This window comes from Lepus europaeus, chromosome 14, assembly GCF_033115175.1.
Source record: "Lepus europaeus isolate LE1 chromosome 14, mLepTim1.pri, whole genome shotgun sequence".
In the NCBI taxonomy this organism is placed as follows: domain Eukaryota; kingdom Metazoa; phylum Chordata; class Mammalia; order Lagomorpha; family Leporidae; genus Lepus; species Lepus europaeus.
Window position 1 is genome coordinate 72425938 of NC_084840.1, and position 19788 is coordinate 72445725.

The 19788-nt window shown below is 37.9% G+C and overlaps 1 pseudogene; it reads right to left on the reverse strand.

Moving 5' to 3' along the window:
* LOC133773460 (threonine aspartase 1-like) overlaps positions 1 to 19339 on the reverse strand; it is a 55358-nt pseudogene extending 36019 nt beyond the window's left edge.
* Positions 19340 to 19788: the final 449 nt, after the last annotated feature.

Sequence of the window (19788 nt, forward strand, 5' to 3'; positions counted from 1 at the left end):
ACAAAAAAGACAATTCTGGAACTAATGTCTTTCCAAATAAAGTTCATCTTGTAGAGTAACTCTCACTGTAATTCATGAACATTTGTGAAAATACCAAGCAACATAGATAGGTATTTGAAAGTATTAATTATAACTTTATATCTACATATGCAATTCCTATAATCATATTTATCCATCTATTTTTTAAAAGATTTATTTACTTTCTTGTAAGGTGTAGATAAAACAGAAAGAGGGAGGGAGAGGGTTCTTCCATCCCCTGAATCACTCCTCAAATGGCATCAATGGCTGAGATTGAGCCAGACTGAAGCCAGGAGTCAGGAAATCCATTTGGGTCTCCCACATGGGTGGCACCTTCTGCTGTTTTTTTCAGGAACATTAGCAGGGAGTGGATCAGAAGTAGAATTGCTGGGGCTTGGTGCTCTTATCCATCTATCTTTAAAACTGTAATCTCAGTCAAATGCTAAGGGAAATATTTCAAGTTTTGTTCTCATTTCTAGGTTGATAGACAGAACTGAACACACCCTAAAGAATAAACAATTTTTTGTGAGGCTGAACTACTCATATTTAATGTTTGTTATGAATACTAATCACCAGTTATTCAATGGTTTCTGAATTTGCTTTTATTTTATTATGAATTTGCTTTCATTTTATTATGAATTCGCTTTATTCCATTCCCAGCAATAATCTCATGGATTACTTCCAGCTGAACACCTTGCTTCTGAGTGAAATCTATGTGTTGACAAGTTCTTCCATTACTTACTTAGAGGACCAGACATATAACCCAGAATATGGACACCCAGGCAAATAAGTTGTTGAAAGAATCAACACAAGCAATAAATGTGTGCCTATGCTTGTATCAACAGGAGATAGCCAGCCCATTATTAATTGAAATATTTATTTGTCCAAGTTTAAATAAATTCCAACACTTCTTATAGACTGTGGTATGTTAATTTTAATATTGACCTGCTGGTTCCAGTGACCCGTACCACTATATTACGGTTGTAAACAGGAATGTTATTTGACTAATTGCCATGAAAATGCCTTAAAACTGAATATATCTGAAGGGTGGGGGATGTGAATATTTTGACTGCATTAATATCTGATTTCATCATTATGTTTTTATTCAAAATACTATTTTTCTGGAGTAATGAAACACGTCTTTCTGAACAAGCTTATATACCCTCATTACCTTGGTTATCTTCATCATTTTATAATTTTTGTGGTTTTAATTCACTTCAGAAATAGTCTAAATAACAGCATGAAGCACCAATGAAAATTCCAGTATAAGAGCCTGATTTGTGAGTCTGAGTAATTGTTTATAAGTGATACTTTTGACAATTATATGCCACCATACCACTCCACCTCTCTAGTTTCAAATGCTTTGTGGCTTCTAAGTGGTTTCAGGATAAGAACACATGTTGTCTGTTTTCTCCTCTCTCTAATCTCACCCCAATACCTCCCTCACATTTCTCATTTCTGTTAATTTATCCTTCTCTTAGTTTCTTAAACAATTTGTACCATTTGGTAGTGCTGTTACTGTGACCAAAATGTCATCTTCCCCCCTCAGAAGGCAACATGGCTTATTTTCAGAGCTGGCTTATTTTCAGAGCATTTACCTCGGGTCAAAATTACACCTGTGCCTTCATGAGGCAATTTGACTATTTCCTTGCTAGTCCCTAAGCTCCTTGAGAACCACAAAAATTTCCCACAAAATTGATATGTTTAATTTCTAACTCTGAGTTCCTCAGAATGTGACTGTAATTGGAATAAGAACTTTAAAGAGGTAATTAATAGTAAAATGAGGTCCTTAGAATAGCCTCAAATCAAGTATATTGTCCAAGCCACCCACTCTGTATCATTGTGTTATGGCAGCCCTTGCAAACTAATATTTATAGTATATTCTTATTTTCTGGGATACTGCAATTTAAATTTTTTGACTCTGCATGAGGTAAGCATAGCCCATCATGAGAGTCTCTTCCATCCCAGTATTGTCTCAGCAATAGTAAAAGATATTTTTTCCCACTCTTGAGATGGTGTAATTAGTTCTAAAAAGAGATGCTTCCAACATCAACTGTTACTACCTTAAAGTGTGCCACTACTTCAAAAATCACAATGATAATAGAGAAATAACTTAAGTTCGGTAGAATTTAGAATATACTTGTTGGGTATCTACTTGGTGCTCTGTAATACTTACTGTGCAGAATATAAGGTCAACATGACACGTCCAGTCACACAAAATTCAGAGATGTCCCTGTCATTGCAGATAATCCAGACTCATTTCATTATGGGATAATGACCTCAATCAATGAGGCAGACATTATTTCCATATTGGCCTACAAAATGACTCTGTTTTCTAAATTCTTAAATATGATATTGCATAGAAAACTTTTCTTTCTTACCTCAAACAACATAGATGACCTCAATTCAAATATGGGAGTAGAATATTTTTATAGGATATTTCTGAAAGTGAAGGTACTGTGGGAAGAAGGCAGATTCTTTTTCTATTTTGAGCAGATGTGATTGTATTTGAGATGTTGATTGTATATCAGTGTTTCAGATTATGTTACAATAAGCAATCAAATTGTTGAACATGAGGAAAATGATTTTAAAAGTTAAGGTATATCATGAAATGTTGCTCTCTGAAATGCAAAATAGTTAACATGAGAAAATGCATACAATGCATGGAGCACAGGCTATGAAACAATGTACAGTATGATGCACTTAAAAAAATAAAAATGAATAGCTATACAAAGAAAAATAAGTACAAAATCAACTGTGTCTGGGGAGTAGGATTACAGGACACTGTGTGTACGTGCACACGAGCCCTTCCATACTGACCAGCTTTCTGGAAATAACAAGTATATTTCATTCTATGGACATACAACATCAAATAATTTTATGGTGTGAAATCATGTTATAAATTTCAAAAAATAAAACACTAAGACTGGCAGCTCCATACATTTTTTTCATCTTTTTTCAGGAGGAGAGGGGAGGAGGAAAGCAGTAGCCACACCTGGAGGCACAACATACAGAACTGACCCTTTCCTATCACAGGAACATCAAGCCCAGACATACCTTCAGACAATTTTCATGTATGAATACTGGGTCAAGGCAGGAAGTTAAATTTGGTTAAGTATTAGCAAAATATCATCATGAGCGTTTGAAGTTGCTCTAATTAGTATTTATTTTTCCTTTCAATACATTTAAAACCTCCACAATTTTAGACAAATTATTACTCTTTTTTGTAACATAGGTGTTGGTCTCTGGAGACAACCATACAGTCACTTAAAAGGACATGCATATGTGTATGTGAAGGTTCAACAGCCTATGTATGACTCTTTTGGGGAAAACAGCAATATACTAACAGCAATTCAATTTGAATGCCCTATACATGAACCTATCATGTATGAGAGAAGTGAACGCAGGTCAGATGAAGCATAAAACAAGCTGCTCCTTCCACCACTGAGTCATCTGGGACTTTTCCTATACCTCCAGGTAAATATGGTCATCTAGAAACACCTTCCACATTTCAGGATATAGTCAAAGTATCCTTATTCCTAATCAGAAGAAAGGCAAATTATTCCTATGGAGAGACAGAGGAAACAAGCACTTTTTAAAAGATTTATTTATTTGAAAGGCAGAGTTACAGAGAAGCAGAGACAGAGAGAGAGAGAGAGAGAGAGAGAGAGAGAGGTCCTTAATCTGCTGGTCCACTCCCCAGATGGCCACAACAGCCAGAACTGAGCTGACCTGAAACCAGGAGCCAGGAGCCTCTTCCAGGTCTCCCACATTGATGCAGGGGCCCGAAGACTTGAGGCATCCTCCACTGTCTTCCCTGGCCACAGCAGAGAGCTGGATTGGAAGTGGAGCAGTCAGGACTCAAACCAGTGCCCACAAGGGATGCTAGCATTGCAGATGGAGGCTCCACCAACCATGCCACAGGGCCAGGCCTGGAAACAAACATTTGATAAGAACTTTTTTTTTTTTTTTTTTGAGAAGCTGGGATCATGGTGTAGTGGAGTTAAGCTGCGGTCTATGATGCCAGCATCCCTTAGGGGTATCAGTTTGATACCTGGCTGCTCCACATTCAACCCAGCTCCCTGCTGATGAGCCATGGAAAGCAGCAGATGACCCTGGTGCCCATGTGGGACTTCTTCCAGGTATCTTCTGGCACTTGGCTTCAGCTTGGCCTAGCCTTGGCCATTGAAGCCATCTGGGGAGTAAACCAGTGGATGCAAGATCTAACTCTGGCTTTCAATTCAATAAATGAATCTTTTCTAAAAAAGAATTTTCTGAGTGTCTTCCTAGGTAGTTCACATTCAGTATCTCAATAACCCCATGCAAACATACATAAGATTCTCTAGATGGATCTCTTCATGATTTAAAAAACTAGCTTGCTTTGGGTGCCTGGGACAATAAATATTTCACTGAAAGACATGTAATAAATGGTATTTGACAGAGGTAAGAATAAAGAATAAAACAGGGCCGGCGCTGTGGCTCACTTGGCTAATCCTCTGCCTGCGGCGCCAGCACCCAGGGTTCTAGTCCCGGTCGGGGTGCCGGATTCTGTCTCGGTTGCTCCTTTTATAGTCCAGCTCTCTGTTGTGGCCCAGGAGGGCAGCAGAGGATGGCCCAAGTGCTTGGGTCCCTACACCCGCATGGGAGACCAGGAGGAAGCATCCAGCTCCTGGCTTCAGATCGGTGCAGCGCCGGCCATGGCGGCCATTAGGGGAGTGAACCAACAAAAGGAAGACCTTTCTCTATCTCTCTCTCACTGTCTATAACTCTCTCTTTGTCTCTCTCTCTCTCACTGTCTAACTCTGCCTGGTTAAAAAAAAATATATATTTGCTTCCACTTGGTTTAAAGGAAAAAAATCTGTTCTATTGTACACAAAAACATCATACCAACACACAACACATGACAAAACTGTAATACAATATAGTTTCATGTAATATTCAAATATTAACATTCAAGCACATGGAAGTCACCTTCTAAAAGACAAATTGAGGTTTTGTTCACAACTACTTTTTTTTTTTTTTTTTGACAGGCAGAGTGGATAGGGAGAGAGAGACAGAGAGAAAGGTCTTCCTTTTGCCGTTGGTTCACCCTCCAATGGCCGCTGCGGCCAGCGCACTACGCTGATCCGAAGGTAGGAGCCAGGTGCTTCTCCTGGTTTCCCATGGGGTGCAGGGCCCAAGGACTTGAGCCATCCTCCACTGCACTCCCGGGCCACAGCAGAGAGCTGGCCTAGAAGAGGGGCAACCGGGACAGAATCTGGCACCCCGACCGGGACTAGAACACGGTGTGCCAGCGCCGCAAGGCGGAGGATTAGCCTAGTGAGCCGCGGCGCTGGCTCACAACTACTTTTGTGTAACTTTACAAAATTTTTTCACTCAACAATGTCTGACACTGAGCTTGATGTGTAGAAAGTCTGATATTTTAAAAATATTAAGATACCAAGTTAGATCCTAATCTGTTATTTCACCCCCCCAGAGTCAGGCTTTTCTGCTAGGCTCAGGGCCGGTGCAGACCTGAGGTCGCCCTGCTTATGACATATGTCCAAAATGGCGCCTGCTCTTTGTCTTGCTCGCCTTTGAGGGGTGAGCAGAGAGAGAGAAACTCATGTCCATATTGGTCACTTTTTTTTTCTCCCTCTCTCTCTTCTAGTTAGCCTGGTGAACTTTTCCCCACGGAGTTTCAAGCCTCGTTCCCTCTAGTCTACTCTTTCCGCTTTCCTGCTGGTGTCTCGGGCTATTGAGGTTCGGCTCACCTCGCGTTCCAGCGCTGGTGTGTTGAGTCTGCCGCTGGTGTCCCGAACTTGGGCTCCCACGCTCTCCACGCAGGTCCTAGTGAATCACTAGTTTTGGAAGAGTTTCCTCTGCTGTTTCTTCCCCTACTCTTCCCTGAACCTGCAGTATCTCCACTTTTATTAAACTGTCTCTTCCCGACTATCAGTGAACTCCCTTCCTATTCTGCCATCTTGCAGCTCTCCTAACTTGGCAACCCAGTGGGAGACTGCAGGAGAATTGGAGCCCACACCGAGGGCAGCAGAGATTCCCTGTGTGGTCCTTGGGAAAGAGCTTCCGATCCCTGGCTCCTGTGGGTATATCATTCGCCTGCTAACTACCTCCAATTATGTTCAGCTGTGCATTCAGCTGTGTGGAATTACTTCTCTTTTGAATCAAAAAAAAAAAAAAAAGAATGAAAGAAAGAGAGATTTACCACACCTAACCTGGGAGTGTCACCTTTGACACACCCTCACCCTGAGGAACCAAACAGAGCTCTCAAGCCACGCTCAAGTTAAGCCTCTAAGGCTCCACTGAAAGCAGACAGTATACTTAATATAGAGCCATAGTATAACAAGAAAAAACACCACAGTGAAGAAACCAAATATCTCCAACATGCCAAACAACAAATGCAAAAACCGAGGTAACAAGAACAAGGAAGACAGTATGACGCCCCCAAATGAAAAAGACACCACAATTCAAGATTATGAAGATGATGAGATAGAAGAAATGCAAGAAGCAGATCTCAAAAAATTGATAAGAACATTAAGAAGTTCTCAAAAACAAATTCTTGAACTACAGAAATCCTTAATGGACAAGATAGAAAATTTCTCTCGTGAAAATGAAATATTAAGGAGGAATCAAAATGAAATGAAACAACTAGTAGAACATGAAACTGTGATAGTGACAAAAAACCACAATGAAATGAAGAACTCAATAGATCAAATGACAAACACATTAGAGAGCCTTAAAAAACAGAATGGGCAAAGCAGAAGAGAGAATATCAGACTTAGAAGACAGAGAACAGGAAAGGAAACAGGCAAACCAAAGAAAAGAAGAGGAAATTAGAAATCTAAAAAATATTGTCGGGAATCTACAGGATACTATTAAAAAACCTAACATTCGGGTTCTAGGAGTTCCTGAAGGCATGGAGAGGGAGAAAGGATTAGAAGGCATTTTCAGTGAGATACTAGCAGAAAATTTCCCAGGTTTGGAGAAGGACAGAGGCATCCTAGCACAGGAAGCTCATAGAACCCCTAATAAACATGACCAAAAGAGATCCTCACCACGACACGTTGTAATCAAACTCACCACAGTGAAACATAAAGAAAGGATTCTAAAATATGCAAGAGAGAAACGTCAGATTACTCTCAGAGGATCTCCAATTAGACTCACAGCAGATTTCTCATCAGAAACCCTACAAGCTAGAAGGGAATGGCGAGACATAGCCCAGGTACTAAGAGAGAAAAACTGCCAGCCCAGAATATTATATCCTGCAAAGCTCTCATTTGTGAATGAAGGTGAAATAAAGACTTTTCATAGCAAACAGAAATTGAAAGAATTTGTCGCCACTTGTCCAGCCCTGCAAAAGATGCTTAAAGATGTGTTACACACAGAAACACAGAAACATGGTCATCAATATGAAAGAAGATAAAGGAAGGAAACCTCACAGCAAAAGATCACAGGAAGCTCAATTTCTCTTTGACATAGAATTAAACTCTGATGCTCTGTTAAAGCAATGTGTTAAAGTAATCTATTATGTTCTCTTGATGTCTGTTAAATTCTAATTGTTCAAAAACAGCTGAAATTTATTAACAGCTATGGGTTATTTAAATATGTGCTTATTTTCAAAGATTTGAATAATCACCTTGTAACAATGATCACATTTGGTCTATGTTATGACATGATTTTAAGGAATCTTATTTCAAACAGATATTTTGGATTTTGAGCCTTCTTGGCATTCTAGACAGGCATTCAAAAAATCAAAGTTTCAAACAATCTGGAATCTAAAATTTCCAGTAAATCCTGGACTTTGGTTGTTCCAGTTTGGGCCCAACTGAAAAAATCGAAGAACCTATGTCTCTCATCTTATAGAGACAACAACTAATCAGGCTATTTGGATTATATTAGAAGTCTGTCAAGATGTGACGTGGTACTAAATTTTAAGTTTCTATAATGGAAAATGCTATTAATACAAATGTTTGAGAATTCAAAAGTCTAATGATCTTGTGTTACTAGACATGATAGTTATCTTAATGAGAAAGCCCCAGAGGCCTAAAGGGTTAAATACTTGTAAAATCCTACAGGTGCTTTCAAAAATACTGTGAAGTAAGCAAGTGCCTCTTGTTGGTTGATGAGTTTATAATTTTAAACATGGCGACTTAAAGTCTTTTGTCATCCACAGTTATATATGAGGTGCTGCTCATAAAACTAAAGCGTTGTTGGTTCTGTGTTTAGCTGTCCTCCTATAGGTTCCTATGGACTTTTTCCAGCCACTTCTATTGTATTCAGTACTTTGGGATGGCTCTGAAAACAGATGAAGCCAATAATGTATTAACAGTACCAACTGAGAGAAAGTATGGTTAACTGAGGTTACTAAAAACAAAAAGCAATTCAAATCCATTGGCAATCTACAAAAAGAGTTTAAGATTTTAAAAGCTATTATTAAAATTGCTATATTGGTCTATTATGCTATGTTATATCTGTGTACATATTGTATGTCCACATGGGAAAATTTTATTAAGAGTTTTATTTTAATTGGCTTATAGATAAGATTGTCCATACATTTAAGCTGCTAAAATTAATCAAAGATACATTTTAATTCATGTGACCTAAATCTCTGCATCATATGTTTTATACTTGTTGGTAGAAAGAAACTAAAAACATTTTAGATGGTTGTGCTTAAGTTTACTGGCTAAACAAACTACACCATGTTAGATATTTAAGAGGTGTTTTCAAATACATGATTCTTAAAATTTATAGAAGGCATTGGACCTTCTGGTAAATGTTTTCTTAAGTTGTTATCTAATGGTTAAAACTGTTTGCCAAGTATTCATGTGATATTGCTATTGTCAGCAAGCGATCTATGACTTGCTCCCTCATTTCTCTATTCTAAGCCCAACTTGTTCTTTCATTTCTCTATTCTCCTCAAGGTAGGAAACTAATTCTATTATGAAGGAATCTGTAGGACGCACAATTTAATCTTTAGACCTTATAAAAGAGATGGCTAACACTTTTCTGTAATAGCATATCCAAAATAAGAGCTTAAATATAATCTGATAGCTAGATTTACTTCGCCATCAGCAAAGTAAACAGTAAATAGAAAAAACCTCCCTTTCAGACCAAAGGGAAAGAAAGTTTTAAAGTGAGAATATAATTTTCCTCATGGGCATTGTCTACCTTAGAAAAACTACTACAGAACATGCCTGTGACTATAGACTTGTAGTTAAGGCCACCGAAGATTAGAGATGGGACTTGGGCACTCCCTTGACTTGCATCCTCTGATCTGCTTGAACACAAACCAGGAGGAAAAGAAAGGCATCAGAAGCAATGGGTGGCAGGCCTATTAATGGCTGATCTATACAGTGATCTGCCCTCAAGGAGACCCAACAGGCCAGTCCACTGCAGTGGCTTTCAATGTGGTAAGCCTGGGCTTCAGCAGAAGTCAACTTGTGAAGAGCCTGGCAGCTCTGCCAAGAGTTGGATCACTGGAAATGGACCTGCCCTGGAGTCGAAGGATGCCCAGGTCAGAGCCACAGATCTTATTGGCTCTAAGCTGAAAAGCCCTTCACTCAGCCCAACTTCCAAAGTGACCACTGCAGCTGAGGGGATGGCCAAGTAGGGTCAGCAACATTGTAGGCAGAACTGTCAATTTCTTGGTAGATATGCCCCCTGCCTTTACCTGGCCAGCTCTCCTCCCAGGCCAGCCAAGTAATGAAAGTCAACAGAGTGCCTTCCCCTAGGAGGTTCACACCTCCCTTAGGATGTACCCCATGTGAAGAGATAGATAGGTCTTGGCCTCTTATCTTACAAGGCCTAAAGCCCACCAGATTATTATCAAGCCCCTTCTATCAGGTTCTATTTGCCTCTCAATCAGAAAACTTAATTGTAGCTTAGACAGCACCTTTCTTAGCTCCTCTAATAATGACTCCGTCCTTTGTTCTAGACCCTGTCTAGCGCACGTGGGTCTCATTCCTTTGTAATCATAACCTCTACTCTACCTCCAATGGCTCTACTCCCAACCTGTGTGTACTGATGGTCCTCTTTCCCACTTAATGCTGTATAATTGTTCAGACCTGGTTAATGCCACTCTTAGGATCATTGGTTACTATCCTCACTCTGTCTTTTATGACCTTGTCTAAATATGATCAGAGTCAGTGAACTTGGAAGGCTTCCATAGCCTTGGCAACTCATGACGACAGCCTAGGATGGTTACTGGCGCCATAAACTAGAGTGTCAATTTGTTGGGTCAACAACAGGAGTCACTGTGCACTTGCTCCTCATGTGGCATCTCTGTCCTTAATGTGCTGTACGTTTTGATTTAATGCTATAACTAGTACTCAAACATTTTGTTTCACTTTGTGTTTCTATGTGGGTGCAAACTGTTGAAATATTTATACTAAATTGATCTTCTGTATATAAAGAGAATTGAAAATGAATCTTGATGTGAATGGAAGGAGAGAGGGAGCGGGAGAGGGGAGGGTTGTGGGTGGGAGGGAAGTTATGGGAGGGGGAAGCCATTGTAATCCATAAGCTGTAAATTGGAAATTTATATTCATTAAATAAAAGTTAAAAAAATACCAAGCAATATTCAAAATCTTAATTCTTTCTTATATAATATTCTCCCAAAATATGAAGGGTTTGTTTCTGTGGATTCTTGTGGTGCAGATGTGCAAAGAAGATGTGAATAATTTGAATTGTTTCTCAAAGATCACTCAGCTACTAAAAGTGGAGATAGGCAAAAATCATAAATGCCAAGATCTCTTTGTGAACATGCTGGATTGCTAAATTTCTTTTTGCAATGTATAGGTCACATAAGTTTTTCCCTAAAGTTTGTCTATGCATTCAGGGTACCCTTTAAACAGAGGAATTTGGATTTAAAAGGCAAGGGAAGCTGAGTGTTGTTCATTCATTATTAAAAACACCCGAATATGAGATGGCAACGGGGGACATGGGATGAGGATTACGCAGGACCTGATGATGCTATCTCAGAATTCTTGTTTTGTAAATTTAAATTTAATGATAAAATATTTATATATTAAAATCAGAGTTCAGAGTAAATATGCATATGATATTTAGCACAAAATAAAGGTGTAAACTTGACAATTTCTAGATACAGCAAAGCAAAACATAAATTTTCTGACAGATTTCCTAACCAATACCATTGCAATACTAACATCTATGTAATAGGGAAATTTTTCTGTCAACACAACTTCAAGTTGAAGTTCCACATCAACACTCATAAGAAAAACATATCCCAAAGCTGACAAAGTAGATGTGTAGGGGATTCCCTCCACACTTTATATTATTGGGAGATGATATTCCTTTTTGGTATGTGCTGATGGTCCATGGTCATTGGCCAGCCTTCAGTGCTAGTCATATCCAGAACATAAGGAAAACAACAACCAAACTATTTGCACTCTGTCAGTTTATTTAAAGAAACATTGAGAACAAAATATAAGTGATCCCTATAGTAACAGTGCAACATTGATTAAAAAGTTTTCAGTTCGAGTGGGACTTGTGCATTTATGCTAAGAAACTATATGGTTATTGTTGTGTTTAACTGACTGGTTTTCTTCTCAGAAATGGTTGTCTGGCTATATTTCTTCTTCATTTTAAAGATATTGACTTACAAATGAAATAATCATCAAATTGGCATTACCTAATTAATATGATAAAAAATTTGATTACATGTAATTGCTGGTAAAATAATTTCAAATTCATGGCTGCCAACATTGAAAAATATAAAATGAGAAGTTAATAATTATCTAACTTACTAGATCCATGTTGGTAGTAATATGAGAATGATGTTAATGATTGATAAAGAAAAAATTGTTATTTTATTAAAATAAACCATAAACCAGATAATTCCAATTTACTTTGTCCTGCATTTGTTAAATAATTTGTGGAAAGCATTTATCAAAGTGCTGTACATATTGTGAGGACACAAAGTTAACCACAGTCATTTTACTTTAATGGAAGAAAAATTCTCGCAGGATACAATTGTAATGATATCACTCCTGCTAAAATATCAGTACTAAAATATCATACTGTGGAATTTTGCATGGATATTCTCCCTAGCTTTCATAACTTGCAAATACTGGGTTTCATAACTTGTTTTATTTGTGTGTGTGTATACACTATATTGAAAAGACAAACCTAGACTGAAGATTAGGTGTTTATTATAGTCAATATGAACATAAGGTAAACTTTCTAACCAACCATTTCCCCTATCATAATCTACTCAATGGAACCTGCAATAAGGGCTCAGTGCACTTTCCCCATAGCAAGACACCACATAATCAATGGGGGAAAATCAGAATTTGTTCAAATTTTTTATATTTTTCACATGTATTAGCATCTAGTCCAAGGGATTTTGAAATATATATATATATATATATATTTATATACACAAAAAAAACCTCATAAATCTGTTTTCTTGCCTATTTATTTGGACTTTATTGGGGCTAAAATCTGTTTCAGCTCATTTATGCAGACTTGGTTTTCATAAGAGCTGTCTTCATTTGAATGTTTAAACATATGCCACTATATCCTTAAAAAATGACAAAGAAGAGTGTTTGTGGCAAATGAGACCTATTTTTTTAAATTAGTTATTCTTCCTGAGTGTATACTTTGCTTGGAAAACAAAAGCAATATAGACCAGAGACATAGAGGGCATTTAAAATTGTTAAAAAGAAGTGTCATAGATGTGATAATCTATGCCCTTTGGGGATGCCTTTCAGAAAAAAGGATTCCTTCTAAAATTGCTATCTTCATCAAATCTGGGGCTTGTGACACAACACTATGATTCATAGCCCAATAAGAAAAGTAAGAATAGAAATAGAGATTGGAGCATCCAGAGAGGACAAAAGTAACAGATGGCTGGGATTCTCAAGCGTACCTCAAAGGAGGGGGCTGGTGCTGTGGCATAGCAGGTTAAGCCACTGCCTGCAGTCAGCATCTTATATGGACACTGGTTCTAGTTCCAGCTGCTCCACTTCCAATCCAGCTCTCTGCTATGGCCTGGGAAAGTAGTAGAAAATGCACCCACGTGGGAGACCCAGAAGTAGTAGCTCCTGGCTTCCTGCTTAGGAACTGCTCAGTTTCAGCTGTTGTGGCCATCTGGGAAGTAAACCAGTAGATGGAAGACCTCTCTCTGCCTCTCTGTAACTCTGCCTTTCAGATAAATAAATAAATCTTTAAAAATAAAAGTACCTTAAAAGAGAGAAACTTAGAAAGACCATTTTGAGGTCTGTCCTTTGAAATAGAAATAGTGACGTTTGTGTAGATGAGGTGATGAATATTATCATCAGAACTAAATCTCAAGCAGTTACAGACAGAGCCAATGAGGAATATATACACTTGGAATAAAAAAAGTACAAGTAAATCAAACTAGCCACAAGATACTCGTGATCCACAGAAATAATTCAAGATAGATCTTACTACATATGATTGATTTTTAAAAAGTCATTGCGTTGTGGTTCACTACACAGTGTTTTTTTAGTTAAAACAACAGTGATAAAAAAGGTGCAGACAGAGACTTGAAAAGCATGTGCAAGTTAAGGTTTGCTTTGCTTTTCAATTTATTTTTTGAATTTTGATGAACATGTAATACTTGTACATTTTTATGGGGTACAGTGCAGTATTTCAGTACATTACAGAGCATAAACTTATCATACAAGGCCATTAGGCTTTCCATTTCCTTTTCTTTGCTTTTGGAGCCTACTTGCTCCTATTTTCCAGTTCTTTAGAGAGTATATAATATATTATTGTGAGCTATAGTCACCCCCACTATGTTGCAGAACCCCAAAACCTGTTACCTGACTGTTTTAGTATCCACAATCCAGCCTTCCATTCCCATTTTCACCATTCTTCCTAAGAACTTTCTAAGTTCAGATCTACTATTTTTTTAACTTCCACATATGAGACAGAAAATACAATATTTGGCTTTCTGTGTCTGGCTTATTTCACTTAACATAATTTTCCCCAGTTTCACCTACTTGTTGAAAATGTCAGGAAGTGACATAAAAACAGACACATGGTCCAATGAAATAGAATAGAAATCTCAGAAGTTAATTTATGCATCCATAGCTGATGACTCTTCTACAAAGGCACCAAAAATATACACTGACAAAAGGACAGTGTCTTTAATAAATGATGCTGGTGGGTATTATTATGCAGAAGATTGGAGCTTGACTTCCCTCTCTGTCACTCTATACAAAATTCAACTCAAATTTTATCAAATATATAAATATAAGACCTGAAACTATGACACCAGTAGAAGAAAACATAGGGAAAACACTTCAGGACATTGCCACAGGAAGCAAAACTCTTAGATGAGACCTAAAAGCACAGGCAATAAGAATAAAAATAGACAAACAGGATTATACCAAGCTAGAATGTGTTTGCATACAAAGAGAACAATTAACAGAATAAAGAGTCAACTGACATATTGGAGAAAATATTTGCAAGCTATTCATATGACAGAGGATTAACATCCAGAATATATAAAGAACTCCAAAAGTTCAACAATTTTAAAAAATCTAGTTAAAAATGGGCAAAGGATATGAACAGACATTTCTCAAAGAAGAAATACAAATGGTCAATAAAACAAAATGCTCAACTCTGAAGCCATCAAGGAATGCCAATCAAAACTACAGTGAGCTATCATCTCACTCCAGTTAGAATGGCTGTTATCCAAAAGGCCAAAAATACCAAATACTGGTAAAGATGTGGCACGAGAACTCATGTACACCACTATTGCAAATGTAAAGTAGTATAACCATTATGGAGACTTTTACGGAGAATTTTATGGAGACTTTTTACTCAATAAGCTAAAAACAGATTGACTATATGATCCATCCATTTCACTACCAGATATAGATCCAAAGATAATGAAATCAGCCTACCAAAGAGATACCTGTACTCCTATGTTCACTGCACCACTATTCACAATATCCAACACAGTGATGTTAACTTTCTTTTTGCCCTTAGGAATCATATGACCTCTATCAGATACAAAAACCCCACTCACACCTGTTCCCAGATGAGAGAATGACAATTACCATACATGCAAGTGATCATCCTATGTTATTCAGCCACTAGTGTACCTATTTGCTCACTGAAGACTCATGACTGAGCCCATCTATAGTCACTTGTGCTATTCAAACCAGAAGAACCACTCAAATACCTGGTAGAATCATGATCTACATAAGTGATTACTATTATTATAAGCATTAACCTTCAGCGTCATTAATTATACAGCAAAAAGGACTGATTCAGAATTTGCTCCCTAGGAATGAGGTATTGCCATCTCCAAAATCTAAAACAACATCACTTGCCGGGGTATATGGAATCTTGAGAAGTAGTATGAAACAGCACAGTGATATTTGTTTACAGTAGGCTTAAAAATGCAGGAATGCACCTGGTAGTAGGAAAACAAGTAGCAAAACTATTCTCTGCAGTAATATAAAAGATGGAAAATGTATCTACAGCTTACGTCTAACTGAAGATGATAGAGGAAAAAAAAATATGACCTAAAAAGAACGTTGGTTGATATACAAACTGAATTTACAAAGTAGAGAAGCTAGAGTATGTGGGATTAGAAAATAAGCCTCTTATCTACAGGCTTGTTTAGCTATTAAAATATTCTTAAATTAAATAATATTCTTGAGGTAAAGTTCAAATCCAGGGTGCTGCCAGCAAACACGCCATCAAAATTAACATTGAATCAAGTGTGCAGCTGTAAGAGCCTTTGTCCAAACCTCAAAAAAGATTGCGAGAACTTTCTCAGCTAATGTTTGGGAAAGGCTCATGCTCTCCTCAGGGCATGGTCCACAGCAGTCTGACATTCCTAAAGTAAAGATGACTTGTCTGAAAAATACTGGTGGACTACTGGATTAGGCATTTAGGACATAGAATAAACCTGAATCAGATTAATAGAAAACCCACAACGTTTTTAAGAGAGTTATATTGATGAAAACCTGTCATCTTAAGCCAAAAGAAAATGAAATAATTCAAAGTGAAAAGTGGCCTCTGATCCTGCAAGTTTCCATTGACATAAAGCTAACTGAGAAATCTACCCTGTTGGAAGCCTAAGTCCTATCTTATTGAAAAGGAATACTTTTTCCCGGGTATTCTGCAAATACTTACTTCCCTTAAGTATCTGCAAGGCCCTGAAACTGGAGGGTGCATCTTTGAGATCCTGAAAGCAATGACTGAATGAATCATTCCCTTGGACCAGTAGAAGTTAACAGAATGAGAGCCCCTAAATAGAACCAGTTCATTGTATGGGAAATTGGCAATATTTTCCTAACAGAGCTTCAGAATTCTGTTAGACTAGTTATTTAATTATGCCTGTAAATTTTCTTAGTTTTAAATAAGAATATTTCCTTTGATTATCCATCCTATTCTTACCATTGTTGAACATATGGGGCAGAGAACTTGTCTTTTGGGTACAGAAGTTTCTTTATCAAGAGGATCCTCACCCAAAAAGCTGCATCAAAGAACTTTAACTATATCCATTCCTTATTTAGATCATAAAGATTCTCTACTTCAAGGTTGATGCTGTAATTGAATGATACATTTGTCTCTTAGGAAGAGATATATTTTTTGCATGGGGGAAAGAGGAGGAGGAATTATTTAGTCTAAGGGCAGAGAGTCAGGGGGTCTTTGGAAAACTGACCATGGTAATTCCTTTTTCTAGATACATGCCATTTGGTGGTACCTTTCCTCACGGGCTCTGGGCTTGATCATGAGATTTGCTTTAGCTAATGTTTGCAAGCAGAAATGCTCTTGTTCTTTGGTGTTCTCTCTCTTACTGCTCTGAGAACCCAATAACTACAGTGTAAAGGCATTGAACTTAGTTTGCTGCATGTTGCGAGACAATGCTCTAGTTATTCCTATCACTGCAGATGACATCATACCAATTGCAATGCATGTGAATGAAGATGGCCATCCAGGCATCAGCTCACTCACCACCCAGGTTTGGACACAGAAATATGCCCAGTGGTGATCATCCTAGAAGGTCCAAGAATTGTGAGCTATTATTTTATTTTTTTGTTGAAGTACTAAAATTTGAAGTGGTGTATTACTCTGTAAAAGCTCATTGAAACAGTGTTACTTTATATATGAAATTGATAAGCAAACTACTCAAAAAATGTAGATAGTTCAATTTGAGTGTCTACAGTTCCATTAATCTCAGTTGCTTTATGGATATCTAATATGTATTTTGTGATTAGGACAGATTTCTTCATTTCCTTTTCAGATTGTAGTGTAAAAGTCAACTGATATTTATGTCTTGATTTTTATATCCTGTGATTTTACTGAATTCTTACATTCATTCTATTATCTTATTTGTTCTATTCTTTCAGTTAATTTTTGCTGAGTTTAAGAACTTTCTGCATATACGATAAATGATAACTGCTGTCAAGAGGCAATAGTTTCAAGAGAGCAAAATCTATAAATGGCATCCTCTGTTATTTATAGAAATACTACAGGAGTGGGTTTTCATGTAGCAATTAAGCTACTGTTGGGACTACTCACACCCCATATTCTTTTTTTTTTTTTCAAAAGATTTTATTTATTTATTTGAGAGAGAAAGCTATAGACACAGAGAGGGAGAGACAGAGAAAGAGAGGTCTTCCATCCTTCTGGTTCATTTCCCAGATGTCCGTAACAGCCAGAGCTGCGCTGATCTGAAGTCAGGAGCCAGGAGCTTCTTTTGGGTCTTCCACACAGGTGCAGGGGACCAAGCACTTGAGCCATCTTCTACTGCTTTCCCAGGCCATAGCAGAGAGCTGTATCAGAAGAGGAGTGCCTGAGACTCAGACCTGTGCCCATATGGGATGCTGCCATCACAGGTGGAGGCTTAGCTCACTAAGCCACAGCACCGGCCCCTCACATCCCATATTCTAAAGCCTACGTTTTAGTTCTGTCTCAACTCTACGTACTAGTTTCCTGCTATTGCAGCTCTGCGAAAGGCAACAGTGATCGCTTACATATTTGGATCTCTACCATTATGTGGGAATTTCAGATTGAATTTCTGGCTCCTGGATTTGGTCAGTCCCAGTTGTGGCTACTGGGGTAGTGAATCAGCAAATGGGATATCTCTCTCTCTTTCTCTCTCTATCATCTCTCTTCTGTTTCTATCTCTATCCCCATCAATGTTTATAACTTTCAAATAAATGCATAAATAAAATGAAATATGTGTACATATATATTTATAAATAAGTACTCTTTAAGTTTTATTGTAGAGACACTTATGGTAAAGGGAGTATGGGTATGTGCCATATAATTTTTATACTTATATTTCTGTACTCTTAAGCCAATAAGTAAAAATTAGTAAGCAATAAAGAATGTGGCTATGGAAATATGCAATTTATTATAGACTATTGGTGAATAAATATAAATTCATAGCTATTTTCTTTAAATGCTTAAGTATTTAGGCAATGATTCCTTTGGTACAACACTTCAGTGACTGAAGAAACAATAGATAGATTTGGCTTCATCAAAATTGAAGCCTTTTGGGACTGGTATTATGGCACAACAAGTTAAGCTGTCACATGTGATGCTGACATCCCATATCAGAGCAGTGCTGGTTCAAGACTTGGCTGCTCTGTTTCTAATCCAGTTCCCTACTAATGAGCATGAGAATGTACTGGGTGATGGTCCAAGTACGCGGGCCTCTGCCACCTGTGTGGAAGACCTGAATGGAGATCCTTGCTCCTGGCTTCAGCCTGCCCAGAATTGGCTGTTGTGGCCATTTGGGGAGTGAACGAGCAGATGGAAGATTTCTCTCTCTTTTTCTCTTACTCTCCATTCCTCTCTTCATCATTCTGCCTTTCCAATAAGTAACAATTGAAAACTTTTGCACATCGAAGTACAATGTGAGAAAAATGAAAAGGCAAAATATACCAGTTAGAAAGCTACTGGAGTAGTCCAGGATGGCAACAACTTGAGACTTAATCAAAACTATGGTATTGGGGATGGAGATTAAGAACAGATTCTAAACACATTTCTCACATACACTACAATTAGGTGTCCAGTAACTGAGTGGCATTTTCTGGCACAGATGCTTAGCTTGCTGATAGAATCAAGGCAATGTGGGATGAATATATAGGAGTGTAAAAAGTGGACATCAGCTGTATTTGCTTACATCTATCCATCCCTTAAGCTCATAGAATGCTACCAGGTTTGTCTCTGATGTGCTGTTCTTCCTTATCTTGTAGATTGTAAGATAGTGGTGAATCTGATGGTCTCTTTTCCCATCCCACTTCCCTATGCCCATGGAAAAAGTGGTGGTGGTGGGAAAAACATGCTGACCAATCAGCATGCTTCCTCACCTCACATTGTGTTCAAGGATGGTCTAAAACAGCCTAATGAGATGCAATCCTAGAGTGTTAGCACAGTTACTGGGAAGAGGAAGCCCTGTCCCACTGGGCGATGGTTTGATAAATATTATAGTTCCTTCAGGCAAGTGTTTCTTTGACACCCTCAAAAGCAGTAAAAGCCTAAATAAAAACAAGCATTTGAAAAGGTATAGCCATGGTCAGTGCATTTGTTGGCTGCAGTATAGACATATTGTGGAACTGCTATCTTTTAATTCTGTGTACAATACTGTCAATGGGTTCTCAGATGTCAAATTTATAGTCACTGTTTTTGCTCTGGTTAAAGCTCAGTTCTGATTGTGGTATTCACTAGCTAGTAAGTGATGCAATGAAAAAGTGAAGCAACCATTCTTTCCTTATTTTCATAAAAAAGTCATTTTTTTCCTTCCAATCA